This window comes from Macaca fascicularis, chromosome 3 (assembly GCF_037993035.2).
Source record: "Macaca fascicularis isolate 582-1 chromosome 3, T2T-MFA8v1.1".
Lineage (NCBI taxonomy): Eukaryota > Metazoa > Chordata > Mammalia > Primates > Cercopithecidae > Macaca > Macaca fascicularis.
This window is the reverse complement of record NC_088377.1, coordinates 102,806,662-102,828,593: the sequence shown is the minus strand read 5'-3', so window position 1 is coordinate 102,828,593 and position 21,932 is coordinate 102,806,662. Positions and strand designations below refer to the sequence as shown.

The following is a 21,932-nucleotide window of genomic DNA, read 5'->3' as shown; positions in this document are numbered from 1 at the left end:
TTCATTAGGGATCCTGTGAAACTCAAAAGCATATTTTATCATCTACAGAAATTTAGATATCCTAAGATGTAACTTGAGACACTGTGGCATGAGATGGTAGATCTGTTAGATTCAGATTTTTTAAGATGGTGGGATTCTGCAGGTGGTCATATAGTTCTAAAACTGATTCACCGTTAAGGTTATTGAGTGTTGGACACTAGAGCATAAGTGGTACCAAATTCAGGAAGAAGAAGGAACAATTTGTCTGACTTCCTTGACTCTTGCCTTATTTTTTACCTTTATCCTTTCAAGGGAATCAAAATTTCCCTTTCTAATAAAATATAATTATGATAAGTAATCTCTAGTTAACAGTAATGAGAAAAATAAATAATGTAGTTTAAAACTTTTAGCATATGTACACATGCAATAAAAAACACCAGAGACATGTCTCTGCCTTTCAATTTCTTTATCTGTAAAATGGAAAGAACTTTCCTGATTACGCTTGCATGAACTAACATATTACTGTGAAAAACTTTTGAAACTGTCAACACTATTTGTATTAGTTATCTATTGCTCTGTAACAAAATTACCATATATGTGGTGACTTAAAACTAGACAATTGTTTATTATTTTCTGCAGTTTTTGTGGGTCAAGAATTCAGACAGGCCCATCAGGGATGTCTTGTCTCTGCTTCTCACTGTGGATGGTTTTGGCTGGAAAACTCAAAGCTTCAGAACAGAAGCGTGCGAAGGCTTATCACTCACATGTCTGACAATTGATGCTGACTGTTGACTGAAGGTCTAACTAGGACTGTGGGTCAGAACACCCACATGTGGCTTCTCCATGTGGCCTGGGCTTCCCTAAAACATGGTATCTGGGTTCCAAAGGCAAGTGTCCTGAAAGAGAGAGCCAAGTGGAAGCTATATCCTTTTAATGATCTAGCCTGAGAGGTCACATAGCATTGCTTCCACCATATTCCATTGGTTAGGGTAGTCACACCAAGATTTGAGGAGAGGGGACATAGACTCCCATCTCTTGGTGAAGAAGTGTCAGGCATCTTGCAAAAAGAGCGTGCATGGGATAGAAGAACCTTATAGATACTGCAATTTCTGGAAAATACAATCTGGTACACTATTCATTGGAGAAAGGGTTATTGTTAGTGGTAATACTAATGCTAGGAAGGTTTTTTAGACATGATTATTAACACTCCTCTTTTGTCAGATCTTGGACTATCCCTATGTGCAAAACAGTGAAATAGGTAAGGCTTGTTTTCAAATATGTGCCCCTGCCCCTAGACTTCTACTTCACTCTTACATTTATTCTTCCTCTCTCCCAGGGGTTCGTCTTTCCATAACACTTCCCAGATGCCCAAGCTCCAGACATTCTATTTTCTACCTCCCATGCAAACTCAACTTTTGCTGTCCCCATCCACCAAGGCCTCAAGAGATCTCACTTGCTAAAGTAAAAATGGTTTATGAGCCATCTCAGAGACAGAACCAATTTCTACAGTATCAGGGCTTTGTGAAAGCAATGTCATATGCCAACACATATCTTGGGGGACTAGTAAAGCCAGTAAGATTCTTGATGGTTTCCACTGTAAAGGAATTTGCTCCTTGCTTCAGAAGAGCCAAAGCATGTCCTTGATAGACACCAGAATGTTCCCTCTTGTTATCTGTGGAATTATGGGTGACTTTTACTTTATCCATTTGTATTTTCAATCTTTTATAAGTTTTCCACAAAGAATGTGTATTGATTTTGTCATTTGGAAACAAAGCTATTTTTTAACACCTTTATTGAGATATAATTCACAGACCATACAATTCGCACACTTAAAGTGTACAATTCAATGGCTTTTAGTGTATTTACAGAGGCGTGCATCCATCACCACAGTCAACTTTAGAAACATTACCTCCCAAAGAAACCTCACACCCCTTAGCTCTCCCCCTCAACTCCTCATCCCCCATTTTCTGTGTCTATGGATTTGCCTATTCTGCACCTTTCATGTAAATGGAATCATATAATATGTGGTCTTTTGTGAGTGGTTTCTGTCATGTAGCATAAGGCTTTTTCAAGGTTTATATGGATTATAGAATGTATCAGTATTTCTTTTCTTTTTGTTGCTGAATAGCATCTCATCATATGGATATATCACATTTCATTTATCCATTCACCAGTTGAGAGATGTGCCAAATCTTTACCCCTGGAAGTGAGTCATAGGAACTAGAATTTCTCTTCCCCAAAGTGAGTCATAGAACCTAGAACTCCTCTCCCCAAAGCAAGCCATAAAACCTAGGAAGATCACTCTTGCTCTTCCCTTCTCCCTTAAAGACTCTCATTCCAGAGGGATCTTGCCCAATCCTCAAGGAAGGAATGCTACACAGAGAGGCCAAGAAGAATTTGAACACACAGGTCTTGCTGGGTTCCTCCTCTCCATCTATTACTATTAGATCATACCCTTTTAATCCAATCACATTTCTGCACGGCTGTCCATTCTTCATTAAACCTAAGCATAAAAATAAACAGTTTCCCTGGTTTTTGGATCTTTATTTCTGAAGGCTCCTATATCACATAAAACTTTGATTAAACAAACTATTATGCTTTGTCTTGTTAACTCCTCTTTTGCTACAGGAATGTTGGTTGTGATTCTTATGATGGATGAGGAAAGGTACCACACCTTCCCACCCCTACAGGGACATCTGAGTTGTTTCTATTTTTTGCGTATTATACATACTACTGCTGCTGTGGACATTCATTTATAATTATGTGAGTGGACACACATTTTCATTTCTCATATATATACACATGTGAGTGGAATTGTTAGATGATGTGGTAGATCTGTTTAACCATCTGAGGAACTATGAGGCTGTTCTTCAAAGTTGCTGTACCATTTTACATTCCTACCAGCAGTGTCTTGAGTGTTCTAATTTCTCTACATTCTCCCCAACACTAATCATTATCTGTCTTTGAGTCTAGCCATCCTACTGGGGTGTATCGCATTGTGGTTTTGATTCGTATTTCTCTAACAGCTAGTGATATTGAGCATCTTTTCATGGGCTTGTTGGCCATTTGTGTATCCTCTTAGAAGAAATGTCGATTCAAATTCATTGCCAATCTTTCAGTTGGATTGTCTTTTTATTACAGTAGTCCCCTCTTATCCACAGGGAATATGTTCCAAGACCCGCAGTGGATGCCTGAAACTGAGAAGAGTACTAAACCCTATATATACTATGCTTTTTCCTATGCATACATACCTGTGTTAAAGTTTAATTTATAAATTAGGCACAGTAAGAGATTCACAATAACTAATAATAAATGGAACAATTATAAAAATATGCCAGCATCACTACAGTTGCACTTTGGAGCCACTATTTAGTAAAACAAAGGTTACTTGAACACAAGCACTGCAATATTTTGACAGTTGATCTGATAATTAGGAAGGTTCCTAAGTGACTAATGGGTGGGTAGAGGACACAGCATGGATATGCTGGACAAAGGGATGCTTCACTTACCTGGTGAGGTGAAGCGGGGTGGCATGAGATTTCATCACACTGCTCAGAATGGCTTGCAATTTAAAACTTATTAATTGCCTATTTCTGGAATTTTCTATTTAATATTTTCAGCCCATGGTTGACTGTGGGTAACTAAAACTGCAGAAAGCAAAACCATGGACAAGGAGGAACTACTGTATAGAATTGTAATTGATTTTTATGTATTCTAGATACAAATCCCTTACCAGATGTGGGATTTATGAAATTTTCTGTAGGTTGTCTTTTTGCTTTTTTGATGGTGTCTTTTGGAGCATAAAAGTTGTAATTCTGATGAAGTCCAGTTCATCTGTTTTTTCTTGTCTTTGTGCTTCGATGTCATATATATGTAAAAACCCATTGCTTAATCCAAGGTCACAAAGATTTACGCCTATATTTCTTCTCAGATTTTTATACTTTCAGCTCTTACACTTACGTTTTTGATCAATTTTGAGTTAATTTTGTATATGCTGTGAGGTAGGGGATTTTTTTTATTTTTTAAATTTTTAACTGATCTATATAGCTATCCTTGGAGAATAACTCACTGTCTTGATTATTGTAGCTTTGTAGTGAGTTTTGAAGTTGGGATATATGATACTCCAAGTTTTTCTTTATTTTCAAGGCTGTTTTGACAGAAGACATACAAATGGCCAACAGACATACAAAACAATGGTCAACATCACTAATCATCAGAGAAATGCAGATCAAAACCACAATGGATATCACCTCACCCCAGTTGGAATGGTTGTTATCAAAAAAGACAAAAAATAATAATGAGCTACTGTAGAGAAAATGGACTTGCTAGACACCGTTGGTGGGAATGTATTATGGAAAGTCATTATGGAAAAACAGTACGGAAGTTACTCAAAATATTAAAAATAGAACTACTATATGATCCAGTGCAATCCCATTATTGGGTATGTATCCAAAGGAAAGGAAGTCAGTATATCAAAGAGATAGCACTCTAATATTTACTACAGCACTATTCACAATATCTAAGATATGAAATAACCTAAGTGTCCATCTACAGATGAATGGATAAAGGAAATTTTATACACACACACACACACACACACACACACACACACACACACACACACAGAGAAATACTATTCAGCCATAAAACAGAATGAAATATTGTCATTGGCTAGGTGCAGTGGCTCATACCTACAATCCCAGCACTTTGGGAGGCTGAGGCAGGAGGATCACTTAAGCCTGGGAGCTGGAGAACAGCCTGGGCAACATAGTGAAACCTCGTCTCTACTAAAATTAAAAATTAAAAAAAAAATTAGCCAAGTGTTGTGGCATGCACCTGTAGTGTCCAGCTACTTGGAAAGCTGAGGTAGGAGGATCGCTTGAGCCCAGGAGTTTCAGGCTGCAGTGAGCCATGATTGCACCACTGCATTCCAGCCTGGGCAACAGAGTGAGACGCTGTCTCAAAAAATAAAAATAAAAGGAAGGGAGGGAGGGAGAATCGGAGGGAAGGAGGGAGAATCGGAGGGAGGGAGGGAGGGAGGAAAAGAAAGACATTCTGTCATTTGCAGCAACATGAGTGAACCTGGAAGACATTAGGTTAAGTGAAATAAGCCTGGCACAGAAGGATAAAGATAAACACATTCTCATTCTTATGTGGAATCTAAAAACATTGGTCTCATAGAAATAGAGAGTAAAACAGCAGTTACCAGAGAGTGAGGAAGGGGAGAAGAGGGATGGGCAGATGTTAGCTAACATCTAGCCAGTTACAGTTAGACAGAAAGAATTAAGTTCTGGTGTTCTGTTACACAGTAGAGTGATTGTAGCTAATAACAATATATTGTATATTTCAAGATAGCTAGAAGAGAGGGCTTTGAGTGCTATCACCACAAAGAAATAATAAATGTTTAAAATGATGGATATATGCTAATTATCCTGATTTTATCATTATGCAATGTCCACATGCATTGAAACATAACACTGTACCCCGTTAATATGTACAATTTTATGTCATTTATAAATTTTAGAAGATAAAATAGAGATTGTTTTGTCTATTCTGTGTCCCTTACATTTTTTATGAATTTCAGGATCAGCTTATCAATTTCTACAAAGATGTCAGCAGGGATTTTGAAAAGGATGATGTTGAATCTGCAGATCAATTTGGGGAATATTGCCTTTCGATAGTAGCACATCTTCTAATCCATGAACATGTGATGCTTTCTGTTTATTTAGGTCTTCCTTAATTCCTTTCAGCATTATTTTGTAGTTTTCAGAGTATGAGTTTTCAGAGTATGAGTTTTGTGCTTCTTTTATTAAATTTACTGCTGTTTTATTCTTTTTTTTTTTTTTTTTTTTTTGAGACAGAGTCTTGCTCTGTCACCAGGCTGGAGTGCAATGGCGTGATCTCGGCTCACTGCAACCTCTTCCTCCTGGGTTCAACCGATTCTCCTGCCTCAGCCTTCTGAGTAGCTGGGACTATAGGCACATGCCACCACACCCGGCTAATTTTTGTATTTTTAGTATAGACGGGGTTTCACCATGTTGGCCAGACTGGTCCTGAACTCCTGACCTCGTGATCTGCCTACCTTGGCCTCCCAAAGTGCTGGGATTACAGGCATGAGCCACCGCGCCTGGCCATTTTGTTCTTTTAGGTACTATTATAAATGGAATTGTTTTCCTTTTTGTTTTTATTTATTTTTAGTTTTGGGGGATGGAGTCTCACTCTGTCACCCAGGCTGGAGTGCAGTTTTCTTAATATAATTTTTGCTTGCTCAATGCTACTGCACAGAAATACAATTGATTTTACTGAACTCATTTATTATTTCCAGTAGTTTTTAAATGGATTTCCTGGGATTTTCTATATATGAGATCATGTCACCTGCAAATAGAGATAATTTTACTTCTTCATCTCCAATCTGCATATACTTTATTTCATTTTCTTGCCAAATTACCTTGGCTAGACCCTTCAGTACAATGGTGAATAGAAGAGGCAAGAATGGACATCCTTGTTTTGTTCCTAATCTTTGGGAGAAAACATTGTCTTCCGCCGTTAAGTATGACACTCACTATGGGTTTTTCATAGTTATCTTTTATCAGGTTGAAGAAGTTCCCTTCTAACCTAGTTTGTTGAGTGTTTTCATCATTAAAGGCTGTTAGATTTTGTCAAATACTTTTTCTGTATTTGTTGAGCTGATGATGTGGTTTTTGTCCTTATTCTATTGATGTAGTATCAATAGAATCAACCCCAGTTGATTTTTGGATGTTAAACTAACTTTGCTTTATGAATCTGGGTGCTCCTGTATTGGGTGCATGTATATTTAGGATAGTTAGCTCTTCTTGTTGAATTGATCCCTTTACCATTATGCCTTCTTTGTCTCTTTTGATCTTTGTTGATATAAAGTCTGTTTTATCAGAGACTAGGATTCAACCCCTGCTTTTTTTTTGCTTTCAATTTGCTTGGTAGATGTTCCTCCATCCCTTTATTTTGAGCCTATGTGGGTCTCTGCATATGAGATGGGTCTCCTGAATGCAGCACACTGATGGGTTTTGACTTTTTTTTTTTTTGAAATCTGCATGTCTATTGTATTTCCATTAGAAAAATATTATCTGTGTTAAATTTTGTTCCACTTTCTTCTCCTTGACCTCAAATTTAAACACTTAAATTTTACTCAAGTAAGAGGAGAATCACATACCTAACATGAAAACTAAATCGTTCACATCATTAGTTTGAATTAGATATGTTCTTGATTATTTCTCAGGAATAATTACTCTTCTTTCCTACTTGTTATTTCTCTTTTATTTATTGAGTAACTATGTAATGGGTATCTCTTTCCTATATTCAGTAATACAGATGTAATTTAAAACAGTAACTGGATTCCTTCTCTAATCTTCAATTCATGTTCAATTCTCCCTATTATATGGTATTTCCATAATAACTTCAGATATTTTCATCAAGCTCACACTGTCATCAATTGTGAAAATTAAAAGGTTAATTAAGATGTTACATCAATTGTAAAAATTAAAATGTTAACAATTCCAGAATACAAAGCACTGGCCCACTTATAGTGATGCTGTTGTCAGCGGTCCTTGGACAGCTACTGCTTCAATTTCAACTCGGCTACCTTTGGACAAAGCAGCAACTTGGTAAGCAGCTCTAGCAGGAAAATTACTCTTGAAATACTGTTTGTAGATTTCATTGACAGTATTGAAGTCATTTATGTCAGCCAGAAGAACAGTTGTTTTCACCACATTAGTGAAGTCACAGCCTGCAGCTTTCAGAATTTCACCCATGTTTTTAAGAGCTTGTTTAGCTTCTTCTGCTACCCCTCCTGACACAAGCTGTCCACTTGAAGGGTCCATGCCTATCTGTCCTGAAATGTAAATGGTCCTGTCGACTAACACAGCTTGACTGTAGGGTCCAATGGCCCCTGGGGCTTTTGTGGTGCTGATCACCCTTTTGATCAAGGACGACATGGCTAAGTCTTCCCTCTTGCAGCCCCTTCAGGAGAAGAAGCCCTGGGTCTTGACTTTTTATCCAATTTGCCAGTCCGTGTCTTTTAATTGGGGCATTTAACCCATTTACATTTAAGGTTAATATTGTTATGTGTGAATTTGATCCTGTCATTATGATGTTAGCTGGTTATTTTACCTGTTAATTGATGCAGTTTCTTCATAGCATCGATGGTCTTTACAATTTGGCATGTTTTTGCAGTGGCTGGTACCAGTTGTTCCTTCCCATGTTTAGTGCTTCCTTCAGGAGCTCTTGTAAGGCAGGCCTGGTGGTGACAAACTCTCTCAGCATTTGCTTGTCTGTAAAAGATTTCATTTCCCCTTCACTTATGAAGCTTAGTTTGGCTGGATATGAAATTCTGGGTTGAAAATCCTTTTCTTTAAGAATGTTGGCCGGGCGCGGTGGCTCACGCCTGTAATCCCAGCACTTTGGGAGGCCGAGGCGGGCGGATCACAAGGTCAGGAGATCAAAACCACGGTGAAACCCCGTCTCTATTAAAAATACAAAAAAATTAGCCGGGCGCGGTGGCGGGCTCCTGTAGTCCCAGCTACTCAGGAGGCTGAGGCAGGAGAATGGCATGAACCCAGGAGGCGGAGCTTGCAGTGAGCCGAGATTGCGCCACTGCACTCCAGCCTGGGGCACAGAGCGAGACTCTGTCTCAAAAAAAAAAAAAAAAAAAAAAAAGAATGTTGACTATTGGCCCCCACTCTCTTCCAGCTTGTAGAGTTTCTTCCAAGGGATCTGCTGTTAGTCTGATGGGCTTCCCTTTGTGGGTAACCCACCTTTCTCTCTGGATGCCCTTAACATTTTTCCCTTCATTTCAGCCTTGGTGAATCGGACAGTTATGTGTCTTGAGGTTGCTCTTCTCAAGGAGTATCTTCGTGGTGTTCTCTATATTTCCTGAATTTGAATGTTGGCCTGCCTTGCTAGGCTGGGGAAGTTCTCCTGGATAATATCCTGAAGAGTGTTTTCCAACTTGATTCCATTCTCCCCATCACTTTCAGGTACACCAATCAAACCAATTTGGTCTTTTCACGTAGTCCCATATTTCTTGGAGGCTTTGTTCATTTCTTTTTACTCTTTTTTCTTTAATCTTGTCTTCTCACTTTATTTCATTAATTTGATCTTCAATCACTGATATCCTTTCTTCCACTTGATTGGATCGGCTACTGAAGCTTGTGCATGCATCACAAAGTTCTTGTGCCATGGTTTTCAGCTCCATCAGTCATTTGAGGTCTTCTCTACACTGTTTATTCTAATCAGCCATTTGTCTAACCTTTTTTCAAGGTTTTCAGCTTCCTCATGGTGGGTTAGAACATGCTCCTTGAGCTTGGAGAAGTTTGTTATTAACAACCTTCTGAAGCCTACTTTTGTCTGCTTGTCAAAGTCATTCTCTATCCAGCTTTGTTTCGTTGCTGGCAAGGAGCTGTGATCCTTTGGAGGAGAAGAGGTGCTCTGGTTTTTAGAATTTTCAGCTTTTCTGCTCTAGTTTCTCCCCATCTTTGTGGTTTTATCTACCTTTGGTCTTTGATGTTGGTGACCTACAGATGGGATTTTGGTGTGGTTGTCCTTTTTGTTGATGTTGCTGCTATTCATTTCTGTTTGTTAGTTTTCTTTCTAACAGTCAGGTCCCTCAGCTGCAGGTCTGTTGGAATTTGCTGGAGGTCCACTCCAGATGCTGTTTGCCAGTGGAAGCTGCAGAACAGCAAATATTGCCGATTGATCCTTTCTCTGGAAGCTTTGTCCCAGAGGGACACCTGCCTGTATGAGGTGTCAGTTGGCCCCTACTGGGAGGTGTCTCCCAGTTAGGCTATATTGGGGGTCAGGGACCCACTCAAGGAGGCACTCTGTCCATTCTCAGAACTCTAATGCCATTCTCAGAACCACTGCTCTCTTCAGAGCTGTCAGACAGGGACGTTTAAGTCTGCAGAAGTTTCTGCTGCCTTTTGTTGAGGTGAGTTTATAGAGGCAGTAGGCCTTGCTGAGCTGTGGTGGGCTCCGCCCAGTTCTAGCTTCCGGGCCATTTTGTTTACCTACTCAAGCCTCAGCAATGGTGGATGCCCCTCCCCCTGCCAGGCTGCAGCCTTGGAGGTTGATTTCAGATTGCTGTGCTAGCAGTGAGCAAGGCTCCATGGGCATGGGACCCACTGAGCCAGGCGTGGGAGAGAATCTCCTGGTCTGCTGATTGCTAAGACTGTGGGAAAAGCACAGTATTTGGGCAGGAGTGTCCCGTTTTTCCAGGTACAGTCTGTCATGGCTTCCCTTGGCTAGGAAAGGGAAATCCCCCAACCCCTTGTGCTTCCCAGGTGAGGCGATGCCCCACCCTGCTTCAGCTTGCCCTCCGTGGACTGCATTCACTGTCCAACCAGTCCCAATGCGATGAACCAGGTACTTCAGTTGGAAATGCAGAAATCACCGTCTTCTGTATCAGTCATGCTGGGAGCTGCAGACCGAAGCTATTCCTATTCAGCCATCTTGGACCATCCAATGTTAAACCAGCTTTGCATCCCTAGGACAATCCCACTTGAGTGTAGTGTATAATTATTTTTCTATATTACCTATCCTAATATTTTGTCAAAGACTTTTGTGCCTGTATTCCAAGAGATACTGATACGTAATTTTTCTTTTCTTGCCATGTCTTTGTCTGATTTTGCCTTCAGAGTAATACTGGCCTCATGAGCAAGTTGGGAAGTCTTCTCTTCTGTTTTTTGGAAAAGTGTGTGAAGAATTGGTGTCAATTCTTTTTAAAATGTTTGGTAGAATTCATCAATGAAGTCAACTGATCCTGGGCTGTTCTTTGTAGGAAGCTTTTTGATTACTAATTTAATTTCTACTTATTTTAGGTTTATTCACGTTTTCTATTTCTTCTCAGGTAAGTTTGGTTGTGTCTGTCTTTCCAGGAATATGTCCATTTGATCCAGGAATTTGTCCATTTGATCTCAGTTATCTAGTTTGTTGGCATCCAATTTTTTATAGTATTCCCTTATAATTTTTGTTTCTGGAACATCAGCAGTAATGTCCCTCTTTCATTTTTGAGATTTATCTCTTTTTTTCCTGTTTAGTCTGGCTAAAAGTTTATCAATTTTGTTGATCTTTTCAAAGAACTAACCTTCAGTTTTATTGATTTTTCTGTATTGTTTTTCTGTTCTCTATTTTACTAACTTCTGCACTAATCCTTGTTGCTGCCTTTTTTTCTGCTTGCTAACAAAGCTTTTTTGTCATATTAAAAAGAAGAAAAAATTACTTATCCAATATACTTTTGATGGTCATTCTGGTTATTTCCTGATTGAAGCTAGAGGCTATATGTATAAAGTTGTATTCTTGCACATATATTTATACGAACATGTATTTTTTTTTTTTTTTTTTTTTTTTGAGACAGAGTCTCGCTCTGTTGCCCAGGCTGGAGTGCAGTGGCCAGATCTCAGCTCACTGCAAGCTCCGCCTCCCGGGTTCCCGCCATTCTCCTGCCTCAGCCTCCTGAGTAGCTGGGACCACAGGCGCCGCCACCTCGCCCGGCTAATTTTTTGTGTTTTTAGTAGAGACGGGGTTTCGCTGTGTTAGCCAGGATGGTCTCGATCTCCTGACCTTGTGATCCGCCCGTCTCGGCCTCCCAAAGTGCTGGGATTACAGGCTTGAGCCACCGCGCCCGGCCGAACATGTATTTTTATTTCTCTTAAGTACCTAGGAGTGGAACAGGAATAGGGTAGATGTTTCAGTTTGTAGAAAGCTGTCAGTTTTCCAAAGTAGTTGTGCCATGTTATATTTCAACTAGCACTCTGTGAAAATCACCACGTCCTCCCAGCATCTGGTATTGTCAGTCTTTTTCCTTTTAGCATTATGGTGGGAGTATAATGGTATCTGGTGTTTTAGTTTGCATTTCCCTGATAACTAATGAGACTGATCATCGTTTCACTTCTCTCAAAGTAACTAATCAAACTTTCGTCCCCTTTTCTGTTGACTTGTCTCCTTTTGTCTTACTAATTTGCGTTCTTAATATATTTTATATATATATGTCTTTTGTTGAATAAATTACAGGACCTTCATACAATGAATTACTCTAGAGTAATCAAAGTCAATTAACTATTGCTACATACACTTATGTGTATAAACTCACAGACATAATATTGAGAAAAAGAAGCTTTCAAAAAAGAGTACATACTTTTGCATAAAGCTCAAAACTGGGCAAAACCAATCTACCATATTGAAAGTCTAGTGAGTGGTCCCTATAATTGGGTAATAACTAGGAAGGGGGCATATGGGGATCCCTGGGCATCCTGGTAACATTGTATTTCTTCAGCTGTACACAGGCCACACAGGTGAGTTCACTTGTGAAAATCTATTGATATGCCGCATTGCAATTTATGCATTTTTCTGAATGTTACATCTGAGCAAAATATTTTAAAAAAAGGAAAATTGAATGAGTTCTTGAAAAAAATCTGTTAATTATCACATGATATTTGTTAGCAGATTCTCTGTATATGATGTATTTCTAACACTGTATGAAGGTGGGGGTTTTTGTATTAAATGCTTTCCTTGTTCATTCTTTATATTGTAAGCCTAAAAATTTCATTCATAGGTCAATAACAGCTTAACTTTTCCTTTGCTCTGGACTGCAGACATCTTGGCAAATAACACAGTCTGAGTTCCCAAGGGCTATACCAATTTTAAAATCTGCTCCTTCCCCATCAGTCTCATAATGCTGAATACAGTGCTCATACAATGAAATGCCACAGCTAACACTGCTCTAGCTGTCCCCTTAGGAATTCATTGTAAAAGGGTTTCACTGTACTTTGTAAAGCAATTTGGAATCCTTCATGATGAAAGGTTCTATATAAAGAAGGTAATATAATGGACTTGGCTTTCAACTTATTTCATTTAAGCCTTAACAGAAACATGAATCTACTATATTAGCATCATAAACCAATAGGTGCTATATAAATGCTGAATAGAAATATTCTGGGTGAATTAAATTGCGAATATAACCATGTATTAGCTAAGTGCTTTACCAAGTATTATGCAAATACTGATTAATAAGAAATTTATACTCAATTAAAATAATAATAATGCTACATTCTTCTATATTCTCCCAATTCTCTGAGCACCCATTGACTTAGTTATTTTGCGTGTGTCTGCCACCCAAATCTCAAGCCTAAATGCAAACTCACATGAGATGTCCCTTTGGAAGGAAACAGTCTTCCCCATGGGTTGGTACCAAACACAAACTTCGGTAAGTGTATGTCAAGGGGGCGGGTAAAGGAAGTCCCTCTAATACATGTGATTGACATGCTTTTAAAAAGTCCATAATATTAAAAAAAAATACTGCCGGTATTTTACACAGGTATTCTGTGTAATACTGCCCAGAGTTACTTTTTTGCTTCTTAGCATTTCTTTGGAGACCAGATTCTCCAATGCTTCCAACATTATAATCACCAGGCATTAGCCATGTCATGGAACAGTTGCTATGCTTCACCCCAAAGACAGTGATGACCAGAAATGCGTGATGCAACCCCTACATGAAGTTTAAAATGTTACTGGAATGCTTTTGATGAAAAGTGTGTTAACATGAATCATTATCATCATCATCATTGTTCTTTTAAAAATTTCATCTTTCAGGACTGAGAGATGATTCCTACAGCTATAGGAGCTGCACTTTAATTTTTTTTTTGTATTTGTGAGTCTAGATTTACAGAGAAATGTATTTATGGAAAAATGTGTTAAATCTGCAGCTGCTAGTTTTGCAGGTATGTCAGATGAAGTACTCAACTTGATGGGTAAAAAATGGCATTTCTATCTCAACCTCTCATTTACTGTGCCTTACTGTGATGGGACAGGGCACAGCAGGGTCTGGTTAGAAATCAATTTTCTTGCAGTTCTAGCCTTCTGTACAAAATAATATAAATCCAATCCTATTGCAGAAAGTTTCAAATTTCACTTTGAATGGTCACAAATTTGAAAACGAAGAGAAGAGGGACTGCTAGACTGGAGAGGCTGCGAAAGAGACGATGGTGACCAACTGTTGACAGTGTCACTGAAGATGGGGCCTGGCTTAACTGAATCAGGAGGTTGTGAGGGTTTATATCCCTGAAAGGAGTTGCAATGAAACATGCAAGTCCCCCATCTCAAGGAAAGCATAGAATGAACCCTATTCTTGTCTCTATTCCTTTGGGTTGCAACATCACAGATATTCTGTGCTCAAAGATTCTTAAGAGTAGTCTAGCCGGGTGGAGTGGCTCACACCTGTAATCCCAGCACTTTGGGAGGCCGAGGTGGGTGGATCACCCGAGGTCAGGAGTTCAAGACCAGCCTGGCCAATGTGGTGAAACTCCGTCTCTACTAAAAATACAAAAATTAGCCAGGTGTGGTGGCACATGCCTGTAATCCCAGCTACTCGGGAGGCTGAGGCAGGAGAATCACTTGAACCCAGGAGGTTGAGGTTGCGGTGAGCCGAGATCATGTCATTGCACTCCAGCCTGGGCGACAGAGTGAGACTGTATGTCAAAAAAAAGAAGAGGGTTTCAAAGCTCCTGTAGCTGTGGAACACTTTGTTCAAGGAACCTTTAACATGAAACCTCAAAGAGAAAACAAAAGCCCCAGGATCCTCTCAGGCCTCCTTTCATTTTCCTCCAGCTCTGCACAGGGGCCCTCCCAGCTTATTGTCACTGCTCTATTTTTGTGGAATCAAGATCCACAAGGTGAGGCCATTGTTAGACTCCCAAAATCTTCAGTGAGCTTCATGAAACAGATGGGATCTGAAGCAGGGCTCTGTCCTGGGGGATGAGGTGGGACAACTTCAGGCACATCAAAAAGAAAGGAATGAAACACAGGGAATGAGTTTCCTACAAGTCACTGGAGGGGCTGGAGGAATGAGTCATGGTGTCGCTAGGCTAGATGATTGGCTTCAAGGTCACATCACAGCAACTATGATGAAGAGGTCAGGAAACTGCCGGAAACTGAACTGCCTCTGCTCTGGCTGCTGCCACAGTCATCCTACACCCAAGAAACTGTTAGAGACCAGCTGCTGCCAACAGTGCTTGCTCGTCAAGCAGCACTGCTGCAGGAAGATGGCCTCTGCTTCTCTCTTTCTAATCTTTATGCAAGGGCATCTCACTGCAGAATCTAAATCACATCCAGAACCATAGTCTAGGAGTCTGAGAGTTTAGCTATCAGCCTTCCAGCTCCATGAGAGGAGACAGAACTAGGTGGATCTCAGTGGATCTGGCACAGAACAATTGGGGAAGAGGCAATGCTTGTGAAGAGCCTGAGCGAAAGTGGTGCCAGAGCAAACTGGAGGTGAATTCTGGAAGTGGAGAGAGCTTTAGTACTGCTGTGAAAACAACAAGAAACCCCAGCGGCCTTCAATGAATAAATGGAAGGCATAGAATCTCCTTCCATAGCAAGTAAAAAATGAGGCCAGGTACGGTGGCTCACACCTGTAATCCTAGCACTTTGGGGGGCCAAGATGGGAGGATCACTTGAGGCCGTGAGTTCAAGACCAGCCTGGGAAACATAGCAAAACCTTCTGAAAAAAATATTAGCCAGGCATAGTGGCAGGCACCTGTAATCTCAGCTATTTGAGAGGTTGAGGCAGGAAGATCCCTTGAGCCCAGGAGTTTGAGGCTGCAGTGAGCTATGATCATGCCACTGCACTCCAGCCTGGGCAATTGAGCAAGACCGTGTCAAAAAAAAAAAAAAAAAAAAAAGAAAAGAAAAAGAATAGCTCAGGCCATCATTTTTAGAATCATTTGAGATGAAGTCTTTGATTTCTTTCCTATTTTTGTAACATAAGAAACTTATATTCATTGTAAAAAACACTAGAAAATGCATTCACTCGAAAAGAAATACAAAAACCACCCATAATCCCACCATTCATGGATAATCACCATATTGGTGACTCTCCTTCCTTCCAGATATTCTAGGGTTAATTTACTATCATATCATTGTTTTAAACTTTTTAAAAATTATGAACAATGCCATCCAGTGGCATTGTCAATGCTAACAGCCACACTGTTGACAGCATTCTGTTATAGAGATGTCTCATACTTTAATAAAACATTTGAAGTCCCCATTTTGTTAGACATGCCAATATGTTAGATTAACAGTGATGGAATGGATAGAAAAGGCAATATTGCAGAGGAGATTTGAATTGGGAGGTGCTTAAAGCTAAAGTATTAATGAGATGGGAGGATGCAGGAAAATTCACAATCTTTGAAGCTAGAAGGAACTTAGAGGTCATTCTCGCCCACCTTCCTCATTTAAGGGATGAGGGCAACTGCAGCCACATCACACTCTTTATCCCACGCTCTCCAGTCCTCCTTCTTCATATTTCTTTATTCTGTCCTCAGCCATGTGTATGATTCTTGTTAAAACTCCAATCTAAACAGCAACTCATAGAAAATATGACTTAAAGAATAAGAACAACAAAAAGTCCCAAGTCATAATAATTCCATTCCATTCATTCCTTTCACCTAGCATTTATTGAGAGATTGCTCTGTGGCTGATATAGTGCTATGAGGGAGGGGTTTAAAAATCCAACACAGACCCAACCCTCCACACACTCACTATCTTAAAAAGAAGATGAGAAGAAATATTTCAGTCACATTGAGGCGCCTGCTTTTCCTGTATGTGGGAATGGCCCTGGGACCCAGACAATTTCTTCCACGATTTTTTCCTTCTTGGGCTTTGGTTGTAAAGAAGCAGGAAAGTGAGAAAGGAGGGTGTATGGTTTTATATCTTCCAGTACAAGAACATTTAAGACAAGGTCTCTAATATTTTTCTTGTCTAGACATCCCCATCTTTTTATTTTTTAATAAAGCAAAAGGCAGTTGTGCCTTGTGGTTTGTAGCAAGAGTTCATTATCAGAGGAATGCTTGGCTTTTAAATGGTGTTAACACTGAAATCCTCTTCTCTTGTCTTTTCCTAGTTAGGATTTCCTCATCTTGATCCTCTCTCCTCACATATTGATCACACATTGCATGCTTCAAAGTGTTCACTGAATCATTCCACTTTTTCCAAGAGAATAGCTAACTCTTAACATGCTGCAGGTTTCCTATTACACTTCCTTTGCCTTAAAACATGTCTTGCAAGAGTAAATCTGCCCATAAAGAAACCACTCGGACCAAAAAGCCTTTGTACACACTCTCCCAAATGGAGCTGGACTGTAGGCAGGGACGATGTAGCAATAGCATCCGCACACTGTCTGGGGTTCCTGGACCCATCTATCGTCCCATTTGAATGGAAACAAAGCCTCTGCCCGTCACTCCCTCACATTTGACTTGCACCTTCTAAGGTCTCAGCCACACGCATCCGAAGCTGTCTGGGGATTATTCATTCTACAAATGGTTTAAGATGTGGTCATTTTACTCTGTTGTTGTTGTATTCCTTCTGTTTGACAATTTGTAGCTTTTAATTTGGGGGACAGAGTAATAACTCTTAAGCAGATGGTTGTAATTGGTCCCCAGGGGTGTACTTGGGGAGGGAAGTTGGATGGGACTCTCACCAAGGTCCAGCACTCTGTGACTCACTCGGCTTGATTCCAGGCCAGGAGTGAGGTTGCTGATTGCTTCTAACCTGTTCTTCGGCAAGTAGTAAATGTCAATTGATCTTTCTTCATATGGTAGGGATGATATCCATATAAGAGAACATGAAAAATAGTACGTGTTAAAATGCATTCTCAGCAGCCAAACCCATGCGTGCTTAGAATTAAGTTGTTGCATCCAGTCCATTTGTCATTCTTTTTATGTCCAAGTTTTGGTAACAGAATGTTTTCAAATAGTTTACATTTCTCTTGGGACATCTTCCCTAACCAAATGTCATACTAGTGTTAGGCTGGAGTTATTCGGATTGCTCAATTCTTATTGTTTCCAACAAGATTTAGGCCATTTCTGTGAGCAGAATTCTGCATTGAAGATAATGGGCTTTTCATGCCTGTCCTTAAGGAGAAAAATTATTAGATCAGTGGGAATTTTACAGAGTACATTATTGAATTCTTGGACATTAAAAACTTCAGCTACTTGGAACACACACATGGCAGAAACAAACTGCAACTGACATTCAAAAACACACCTGATGGAAATATTAAGGTTGATGTTTTTCTTAATATTATCCTATGTAACGTCTAGTGTTCTCTAAGGAAATTATATTTATTAGGCCTTTCTTTTTTCTTCTAAACTCTTTTATTATACTGCAAAATAACTTTATTTTCTGGTTATGAAGTAGTAGATCTTCACTGTAGAAAATTTGAAACATACGGAAAATATAAAGAAAATTTTTAAAGTATCTATGATTCTTCAATCTTGGGGTCTTATTTATTTATTTAAAGACATAGTCTTGCCCTGTTGCCCAGGCCGGACTGCAATGGCGTGATCTCAGCTCACTGCAACCTCTGCCTCCCGGGTTCAAGCAATTCTCCTGGCTCAGCCTCCCACATAGCTGGGATTAGAGACGTGTGCCACAACGCCCAGCTAATTTTTGTGTTTTTAGTAGAGACGGGGTTTCACCATGTTGGCCAGGCTGGTCTTGAACTCCTGACCTCGTGATCTGCCCACCTCGGCCTCCCAAAGTGCTGGGATTACAGGCGTGAGCCACTGGGCCTGGCCGGGGTGTTTATTTTTAAAAAGCCAACAGTGAACATTACTTGAAATCTTATTAAATGTTAAACACTTTTTTCTGAATTAAAGATTTCCTGATTTAAACCCTGATTCATTATTCTGCTAAGGATCTTGCTCTAGTGTCAAAGCTCCCTGATGCCACACTTCAAATGAAGCTTAGTTCTAGAATGACTCCTTTTCAGATAAGTGGACAATAAGTTATGGGCAAAGGTTTAGCCTGGGTCATCTCACTGGGGTCTTGGTGAAATCACTATTTCCTTTTTAATGTAATATTCTGTGAATAAAATCAAGATTAGAACAATGCTTGCAATTAAAGGGATTACTCAGTAGTAATAAGATAATTAGAAAATGAAGTATCAGCCCCAGCTGCAAGGAAGTATGGGGATGTGAGTATTTTGAGTAGGACACATTGCTGCTCTAGATAAAATGTTTCTGAAATGGAAGGTGAAAAGGGAGTAATAACTAGTAGGCTGCTAGCTGTGCCTGCCACAGAGATTCTCACAGAGCCACTTAGAACAATTCGGGACACTAACCTAAGACTTCTAGCCATACATCCCATGAGTTGTGAGCTACAGAGGAGTTATTATGCCCACTTTTCCATATAAACCTGAAACCAAATCAACAAAATAGTTATGTTTTAGAATTGTTCAACACAGGTAGTGAAAGATAAAATAATAGCTTCACAGAGCACATGGAATTTTACTGAACCAAATCATGTAGATGTACTTATGGCTGAATTCACCTTCTATCTTCAGTAGGCTTTTAAAAGCCAAGTCTCTGGAAGCATGTCAAGAAATGTTTGTTCTATGACGGGTGCGATGGCTCACATCTGTAATCCCAGCACTTTGGCAAAAGGATCGCTTGAGCCCAGGAGTTCAAAACTAGCCCAGGCAACATAGCAAGACCTCATCTGTACAAAAAATTTTAAAAACTAGGCAGCTTGAGTGGCCAGGGCAAGATGGGTCAAAGTCAGAGTGGTGCTCATGGTCTTGGAGCTGGCAAGAAGGATGACAAGGACAAGAAAAAGAAATATGAACCTCCTATACCAGCTAGAGTGAGGAAGAAGAAGAAAACCAAGGGACCAGATGCTGCCGGCAAACTGCCACTGATGACACCTCACACTCAGTGCGGGTTAAAATGATTGAAAGTTGGAATTAAAGACTGTCTTCTCATGAAGGAAGAATTCATTAGAAATCAGGAACAAATGAAACTATTAGAAGGAAAGCAAGAGGAGGAAAGATCAAAAGTAGATGATCTGAGGGGGAGCCTGATGTCAGTAGGAACCTTGGAAGAGAGTATTGAAGACAATCATGCCATCATGTCTACATCTGTGGGCTCAGAGCACTATGTCAGCATTCTTTGATTTGTAGACAGGGGTCTGCTGGAACGTGGCTGCTCGGTTCCTGCTCAACCACAAGGTGCATGCCATGATATGGGTTGCTGATGGATGACACGGATCCCCTAGTCACAATGATGAAGGTGGAAAAGACCCCCCAGGAGACCTATGCTGATATTGGGGGGTTGGACAGCCAAATTCAGGAAATTAAGGAATCCATTCTGAATATTATGAAGAGATGGGTATAAAGCCCCCAAAGGGGGTCATTCACTATGGTCCACCTGGCACAGGTAAAACCTTGTTAACCAAAGCAGTAGCAAACCACACCTTAGTCACTCTCTTGCAAGTGATCAGCTCTGAATTTATTAAGAAATACCTATGTATGGGAACTGAACAATGAGATCACTTGGACTCGGGAAGGGGAACATCATACACCGGGGCCTATCATGGGGAGGGGGGAGGGATTGCATTGGGAGTTATACCTGATGTAAATGACGAGTTGATGGGTGCTGACGAGTTGATGGGTGCAGCACGCCAACATGGCACAAGTATACATATGTAACAAACCTGCACGTTATGCACATGTACCCTAGAACTTAAAGTATAATTAAAAAAAAAATAAAAGAAATACCTATGTAATGGGCCCAAACTCACATGGGAATTGTTTGTAGTTGCTGAAAAACATGCACCTTCCATCATGTTTATTGATGAAATCTATGCTATTGGGACAAAAGATATGACTCAAATTCTGGTAGTGAGAGAGAAATTCAGCAAATAATGTTGGAAATGTTGAACCAGTTGGATGGATTTGATTCAAGGGGAGATGTGAAATTTATATCCACAAGCCGAATAGAAACTTTGGATCTAGCACTTATCAGACCAGGCTACATTGACAGGAAGCTTGAGTTCCCCCTGCCTGATGAAAAGACTAAGAAGTGCATCTTTCAGATGCACACAAGCAGCATGAGACTGGCCAGTGATGTAACCCTGGAACAACTTGACACTTGACATCAAGGCAATTTGCACAGAAGCTAGTCTGATGGCCTTAAGAGAACATGGAATGAAAGTAACAATGAAACCTTCAAAAAATCTCAAGAAAATGTTCTTTATAAAGAACAGGAAGACACCCCCAAGGGGCTCTGTCTCTAGTGAACCACAGTTGCCATCAGGAAAATGGCTGGGAGATTTCCCAAGCCCTCAAAGGGATGAGGTTGGGGGAGTTGCCCAGAGGAATTCGTGTTCCAGTTTATTTTTATTAACAACACATCCTGTGAGTCTTTTGCAGTATGATGTGTAAGACATCCACTGGGCTGTTTTTGTCTGTTGGTCACTGTGCAATATTCTGCTTCCCAATAAACTGTGCTTTTTCTTTCTCTCTCTCTCCACACAGACACGAACTAAAAACGAGAAATGTTTGTTCTAGAACCAGTAGTTTTTCATATAAGCAATTGCTAAGCAGAAAAATATGCCCTGGCTAACAAACATCAGGTAGGAAAAAATAAACGTATTTAACAGATTTTTGTTTTGGTGTGACTTAGTTCCATAGGTTTGTGTATAGCAATGACTTTAATCTTCTAAGACATCATTGATGTAATGCACTTCAAATATATGTTGATACCAAAATTATCTATAAATCTAAATTTCTATGACTTTTTCTTAGGCTTTTATCTTCCCATTGCAATTTGAAAGTAAAGGCATTCTCCAGCTTATATTCACAACCTTAACCCAACTCTAGGTTGAAGAACTTGTTAATTCTTCATAACTTTCCCATTCTCCACCTTCTGTCTCCATTTATCACATGCATCCACTCACACTAGCCTATGGATCAGGTGAAGTTTAGAAGCATAAAGGAGATATTATTTGGAACAAGGTGTTGTTTTATTGCAGTCTTACCCTTTCCTATTCTTCAAGTGAGTGACTAATTCCTCGGAATTTCTAAGATTTGGGTTTAAAACTGCACTGTCTCTAGGCTGTACCTATTATTGAATGAGATAACTATCCTT

General features: G+C 39.9%; 1 long non-coding RNA gene and 2 pseudogenes across 1 annotated transcript in view; 2 read left to right on the top strand and 1 right to left on the bottom strand.

Moving 5' to 3' along the window:
- LOC141409878 (uncharacterized) overlaps positions 1-21,932 on the top strand; it is a 170,946-nt gene that overhangs the window by 79,611 nt on the left and 69,403 nt on the right. The window lies entirely within an intron of this gene.
- LOC102129296 (2-iminobutanoate/2-iminopropanoate deaminase pseudogene) lies at positions 7,270-7,991 on the bottom strand (annotated as a pseudogene).
- On the top strand, positions 19,552-21,425 carry LOC102128675 (26S proteasome regulatory subunit 4-like; annotated as a pseudogene).